The sequence below is a fragment of the Erinaceus europaeus genome, chromosome 2 (genome assembly GCF_950295315.1).
Source record: "Erinaceus europaeus chromosome 2, mEriEur2.1, whole genome shotgun sequence".
Classification (NCBI taxonomy): domain Eukaryota; kingdom Metazoa; phylum Chordata; class Mammalia; order Eulipotyphla; family Erinaceidae; genus Erinaceus; species Erinaceus europaeus.
In genome coordinates, this window is record NC_080163.1 from 32824003 (window position 1) to 32830949 (window position 6947).

A 6947-nucleotide genomic window follows, 5' to 3' on the forward strand; every position below is an offset into this window, starting at 1 on the left:
AAGTTTGCAGAGAAATAGTAAGAAGAGTAAAAATGTATACTTTCTGCTCTTCTCAATATTCAAATACCTTAAATCTGGATATATCAGAGGCTCAGAAGCATTGTTTTCCATCATATCATTGTCTCTATGTGCCAGTTATTCACAAAAATAAAGTGGGAATACTGTTTATATACCTCTTTACTTCCCCTGCAGATCCGTGGCACTTGCAAGAATGGCAAAGAAAACAGATAATTTCTATTACCTAAGAGAACCTAAAAATAATAGCTAGCATTCAAAACAAAAATAATTTTGCCTAGGGAAAAAAGTTGACATCTTATCCAGATAGTTCAGGGAATATTTACTTATTTGAGAAGTACTTCCAATTAGAATTGAGGAAAAACTAATGTACTCAAAAATTATTGGTGTATAGACTTTGAAACTTATCTGCAGGTTTCAAATAAATTATTAGTGTAGTTAGTTGCAGAATATCACTCCTGAAATTGGTTATGGTATTTGAGACTTGTTTAGCTAATTATATTGTGATAATAAGTAACATTTGCAGAGGCCATAAGACGCTCATATCTTCCATTGTGTAGAATGTTCACATTCAGAAAGAATTCCATCGGTTTGCTGTAAATAAGTAAATATATATTACGTGTGTGTGATGTGTATTTTCTTTTTTCAATATTTGTAATATCAGTCTGTATGAGAATACTCTTCAAAAGTAAATCATTTTTTTTATCACACTAGTCCATGTAAACAATCCAGTCAACTTAAGTAAGGCACACACCCAACTTAGATCTGTTCTATTTTTATTCTTTAAGCTGCAGATACAAAGGAAGTATGAGGAGAGAAAAAAACTAAAGTTATAGCATTATTAACAAGCCAAAAATTTTCACTTTTTTTTGTGTTTAGCATGCATCAACATCTTGGCATCAACAACCTGGATTTCATCAATTAAGACAATTGCTTTGTAAAATTATACTGAAAAGTTACTTTTGAGACATCGTATGTTCCGATGGTTGTAAATGCTTATGTATGTGGATGACACAAAGAAGACTTTTCTGCTATTGTGCAGAGAAGAGTTTTCTAGAAAATTATTAACTTTAATATGCTGGCAAAGCATAAAGAGATGGTTCATATTTGGCAAGCATTGTTCATAAAGTTTTCAACTATCTTTCTAGGTATAATTTATATATTAAAGTTGATTCATTTGAATCAAGTACTTGCATGCGAAACGTGCTGAGATATCACTTGTTGGATGATTTATTGAGTTTACCTATTTTTCATATTCTTAAGAATCTTGAATTTTAAAATCATCAGCGGATATAAATAAAATGGTCTTTTACCTATAGTATGTATCATTCTGTGTAATTGTAGCTCTCTGCCCTTCTTATTCTAGACTGATGTTGTAACACATGGGGCTAATGAGGCAATTTTGGGTAATGTTGCAGTATTTATTTTTTTGAAATTTAATTAAACATTTCCCTAATTAAACATTTTTCCCCACTGGACTTTCACTGGGGCTCACTGCATATAGGATGATTTCACCACTCCCAGTTGCCTTTCTTGTTTCTTCTTGACAGAGGGTGAGAGAGGAAGAGAGACACAGAAAAATAGATATCTACAACACTGGCCTCCTCTTATGGAAACCTCTCCCCTCCACCCCCACGTGTGGGGACTAGGACTTGAACTCAGGTCCTTGTGCAGGGTAATGTGTGCACTCTACTGAATTCACCAACCCTGTCAATTTACTTATATATAAACTATACGTTACTTATCCACCTCCCTTTCCTCCTGCTTTTTTCCTTCCCCTCCACCTCCCCACCCTCTTCCCCTTTTTCTTCTTTTTCTTTTTGTCACCAGGGATACACCATCAGGGCTAACTTTTTCAGTTAGAAGGAGGGAGAGAGAGAGAGAGAGAGAGAGAGAGAGAGAGAAAGAGATGGACAGGGGATAAAACCCAGGTTGCATGCAAGGCAACACAGGTACCTTCCCAAGTGAGCTATCTCACCAGTTCTCCCCTTAATCCATTTAATACCTTAGGCATATTATGCTTAGTTACATTGATTAGATGCATTTTTGTCATAGGGATCTCCAGTACTTTATGATAATTTGTTGTATTCTTCTGTCAAAAGGTATGGGGTGGGTAGAGGCACATGATTTAGGTCAGAGGTCACAGTTTAAAAGAAGAGCTTCAGTTTTACTCCAGTTATTTATTCTTGTTCAGACCTCTTAAACTTTCCAACTTCAGCTTTTTTTAATTTACTATTTCTTATATATTGGATAAAGGCAGCCAGAAATCGAGAGGGTAGGGGGATGAAGAGAGGGATAGAAACCAAGAGAAACCTGCAGCCCTGCTTCACTACTAGCAAAGCTTTCCCCTTGCGGGGGGGGTACTGGGGGCTCAAACTTGGGTCCTTATACACTGTAACATGTGTGCTCAATCAGGAGTGCCACCACCCAGGCCCCACCAACTTCAGCCTTTTAAATTTGTAACATATACAGAAATGGGTACCTCATAGGCATCTTAGGATAAATGAAAACTCCCATTCTCAAAAGGTGAACAGTGTATTAAATTAAGCAAACTGATACATAGACAATTATACTGTAGTATGATGAGAATCCAGGCTACTGACAGTAGTGATAGTGCTGAGGGTAGAGAATGAACTGATTGTCAAAGACCAAATATGATTATTTTCTACACAGAAAAAAGGGAGATAAATATTGTTGCTTAAATTAATAAATTCTGGAATTAAAGGGCTTATGTTTTGATCCCTACGTAACCACGCCCTAGCTCTGTGACCTTGAAAAACTTTGTCCCTTTGAAATTCCCTTTACAGCACAGAGTAAAATGATACCTAAACTTCAGTGTTGTTTGCTAGAATAAAATGAGATTCTCTGTGACAATGAAAAATACATCTGAAGAAGGTCAGGTCGGGCGATATCACGGCGGGTTAAGGGCACATGGCTCGAAGCACAAGTATTAGGGTAAGGATCCTTGTTCAAGTCCTCGGCTCCCCACCTGCAGGGGGGTTGCTTCAGGAGCAGTGAAGCAGGTCATCAGGTGTCTATCTTTCTCTTTCTTTTTCTGTCTTCTCTCTTCTATCCACTTCTCACTGTTCTATCCAACAACGACAGCAACAACAGCAACAATAATAACCACAATAACGATTAAAAAATACACCTGAAAATGTTCACTGATCTTGTTAGATGGTACAGAGTATTTTAAGCAGAAAAAAAACTTGTATGAAAACATAATCCTAGAGTTGAAATCAGGATTGGGGTTGGGGGGGGGAAGATAGCACAGCAGTTTGACTGCACACATTACAATGTGCAAAAACTCAAGTTGCAGACGCCACTGGCCACCTGCAGGATGAAAGCTTCATGAGTGGAGGTATTCAGCTGTCTCTTTTTACCTCTCCCTATCCCCCCCCCCAATTTCTATCTAGCCTATCTAGTGAAAAGAGGGCAATGGGGGGTGGGGGAGAAGGACAAATGTCTACTTGAAGTAGAGGATTCATAGTGCTGGCACCAAGCCCCAAAGATAACGCTAGTGGCAAATAATAAAATCAGAAAAAAATACCCTCCCTCAAAAAGAGTCAACATGCAATATGGATATGAGATAGGTTCCTGAGAGGTAGTCATGGACAGATTAAAAAAGAAAATTGTGTGGAGGGGGCTGGCGGTAGTGCAGCGGGTTAAGTGCACATGGCGCAAAGCACAAGGACGTGTCTAAGGATCTGGGTTCGAGCCCACGGCTCCACACTTGCAGAGGAGTCGCTTCACCAGCGGTGAAGCAGGTCTTTAAGTGTCTTTCTCTCCCCCTCTCTGTCTTCCCCTTCTCACTCTATTTCTCTCTGTCCTATCCAACAATAATGACAGCAGTAACAACAACAACGATAAACAACAAGGGCAACAAAAAGGGAAAAAAAGAAAATTGTGGTGTCTGAAGACTTTAAGCAGGCAATTTTGCACACCATTTTGATACAAACTTATAAGCATGCTCGAGACTCAGTGTAAGAGATTCATAGAGCTGAAGGAGGCAGTTATTAAAGTTTTGAGTAGTATAAGTCATCATCTCTATTTTTTTTTGTAATTTTTAAAATAATTTTATTTATTTATTTATTATTGGATAGAGACAGAGAGAAATTGAGAGAGAATGGGGAGATAGAGAGGAAGAGAGACAGAGAGATGCCTATAGACCTGCTTCACTGCCTGTGAAGTGACTCCCCGGCAGGTGGGGAGCCAGGGGCTCGAACCAGGATCCTAAGCGGTCCTTGCGCTTTGTGCCACGTGCACTTAACCACTGTGCTACTGCTGGACTCCCATCATCTCTATTCTTAGAGCTTAATTAACAAGGCCACCAATGGCATAACTTCCATACACTTTTTATAACAGTTGTGGAGACTACTGTCCATATGTAGATAGAGGACATTGTGGAGAACACACACTGAGCATTGGTGAAAACACATTTTAGAATTTCATCTCTACCTGGAAATATGTGGTATCAACTGTATTGTCTATGGGCAGGGAATGGTCTCAAGCATTAGGAGGTGAAGCATGACCTCAGCATAGTTGATGGAGGTAATGAAGACATCAAAGGCAACAAGTTAATATAAAGATTACTTCAACATGTACAATTTTTACATGTTGTGGCTAACTTGTATGAAACTGTCTACCATGCAATCAAGATTTTTTTTTTGGGAAACTTAGAATGTTTGAGATGGTTTGTTAAACATTTATTGTAAATAAGAACACGCTGACTATTTGGCGTCGACTCCACTGCTCTAAGCAGCTGCAAAACAAATAAAGCGTATTTTTCTTTCTCTCAGGTGACCTCTCTACCACAGCTGGTACACTTAAAAAAACTTCCCATTTTATAACTATCCCCTTCATTTCCATTTTAGCTCTCCTCCTATTTTTCTTTCCTTTCTGTCTCCTCTACTGGCTTATGTTTTTCAAATGTCCATGATGCCCCGGAATTCTGGCATTATACAGGATTCCCTCCATCCTTTTCTGTTTCTCAGTCCACATCCTTTCCAGGAATTGATTCCAGAAGCATAGGTTTGCTTTCAAGTACACTTTCAAATACATACTTTCCATTCTAACCTTTCTCCTGACCACTGGATGTTTAGTAACTTCTACTCAGGAATTGTTGCCACCTTGAATTTAATGAGCTTGAAGATGAACCCATTATCATAGTTCCTTCCCAACTACTTTTTTGATACCTCACTCTCTCTACCTAGTTACTCAGAAGTAAAAGCTAAGTGAGTCTTCCATACATACAAACTAAAGAACAGCAGCAGCAGCAATACTAACCTCTTGCTCCAAGTCCAATTGATTTCATTCACAATGTCTTCATTCTCTCTAATATGTTGTCTATAATTCTTACTACTGCATCTTTTTCTTTTTACTTGTTTATCTGTTTGTTTGTATTTTATTTTATTTTATTTTATTTTTACTACCATCAGGGCTATTGCTGGGCTTGGTGCCTCCCTGACAAATCCTTAGCTTCCAGTAGCCTTTTGTTTTTGTCCTTTTCCCTTTTTTTTTTTTTTTTTTTTTGTTCTTGTTCTTTGATAGGACAGATTGAAATTGAGAGTGGAAAGGGGCAATGGGAAAGGGAGAGAAAAAGGGAAAGAGAAAGACAGACACCTGAAGACTTGTTTCACCTCTCAAGAAGCCTTCTCCTACAGTTGGGGACTCAAACCCAGGTCTTTATGGATGGTAATGTATTTCATGACATTATTTTCAAATGTGATGCCTATGACTTCTCAGTCTTGAAGATTTCTATGTGTTTCTCATAACGGAATAGTAATTGTTGACAGTGTCAAGATGAGTCTTTCATGTAGTTGTTAAAAAGAGCCCCGCTAACTAACATGTTTACACAAAAGTATACTGATGTATAACTGTAGGTAGACTTGAGATTACAACTTATGACTAGAAAATTTGTCCCTACTTGTACTGTATTTCAAAGTATTTATAAATTAATTTCTTATTTTGTCTTTCATCATGGTCTTGGTATTCATTATTGGTATTACATAAAATTGCATAACTTTACTTTTAGCTGCAGTGATTCTGTTCCAAATGGCTACTAGTGTTTTCATCGTTTTATTTCTTTGTTTTGATTTACGATATAGTGCTTATTTTCATTAACTAAGGAATCCTTATATTTATTTTCATAACTTTTTGCTTAACTTAGTTATCTGACTTTATATGACATTTGTATGTTAAGTAGGTTTCCAATCTGTATTGCCACTTTAAAAAATGACTAGTAAATTACAGAGATAGATGATGCCAGTAAAGTTTACTGCAATGGTGGTGAAGTCTTGTTCATGTTACATCTCAGTTGATCCTAGAAATCTGGTCAAGGGTTCAGGACATAAATTTTTCCTGGCACCCTGAAAAAATATTAGAGGGAAGAAAAAATGAATTAGGTAGTAAGTAAAATATATAACAGAGTAAAATTAAACCAGAAAGTCAAAGCCAAACAGGACTCTCAAAAATTGGAACAATATTGAAGAGAAGAAATTTACCAGAAACAAAGATGGTTGACTATAACTGTGAGAATAGTTTTGTCTAAACTCAAGACAAAGATGGAAATATGACTAATTGAACACACAGACTGATCTCCATGGGACTTCAATAAACACCTACTTTCTGCCAAAATGACTGAACTAAAACTATAAGAAAGAGTTATAGAAGATGTCAATCCACAAGTAACAAAAGTTTTTTTTTTTGAAAAGGAGATGATTATAGTTTAGTGCCATAAAAAGATTTGTGTAAATGACAGGGAATATAACTGCTTACTCAAGGATTTTGAACATTGCCACATAAATGCCAAAATTTCTTACAACTAACAGACCTGTACACCAAATAGCTACATGTAATGGCATATGCTATACCTCAGAAAAAAATATTTTCAATTTATTACTAAACACAGGAAGTTGCATAGATATGTCTAA

The 6947-nt window shown here is 37.0% G+C and overlaps 1 protein-coding gene across 1 annotated transcript in view; it reads left to right on the plus strand.

The window, feature by feature from the left end:
* ADAMTS19 (ADAM metallopeptidase with thrombospondin type 1 motif 19) overlaps positions 1-6947 on the plus strand; it is a 224764-nt gene that overhangs the window by 41929 nt on the left and 175888 nt on the right. The gene's annotated exons all lie outside the window — the stretch shown is intronic.